We start from the raw sequence: 428 nt of genomic DNA on the forward strand, positions 1-428 counted from the left end.
GAGCAAATTGTGCCACTAGGGGCAAAATAACCCTGCCTGGCTCCTCCTGGATCTTCCACCAGGGGGAGCTAGAGCCCAGGGCCAGCACCTGTGCTATCCCTAGCAATATAAAAAGCTGCCCTGTCCTGGCCCCAGCAATATAAAAAGCTGCCCTGGCAAGTAGCTCAGGGCTACTAGCTCACATGAGCTTCTGGGGCCCAGCCAACTGGTACCTGTGGGCACTATCCCTTGTTCCACCTGGACTGCTAAAGCAGCCCTGAGAGTTCCCTGCACCCTCTACCCACTGCAGCAGTCTGGCAGTGGGGGCTGCTGCCTAGCTGTTACCTGCTGTGCACCTACCAGGCGTAGATGAGGACTGCAGAGCCAGTAGAGGCATCTGCCCTCTGGGCAGCTGCCAGTGGACTGTGGTTGCAGGGTTGGCCTTTGTG

This window comes from Gavialis gangeticus, unplaced genomic scaffold (genome assembly GCF_001723915.1).
Source record: "Gavialis gangeticus isolate Ggan-Ray unplaced genomic scaffold, GavGan_comp1, whole genome shotgun sequence".
Classification (NCBI taxonomy): domain Eukaryota; kingdom Metazoa; phylum Chordata; order Crocodylia; family Gavialidae; genus Gavialis; species Gavialis gangeticus.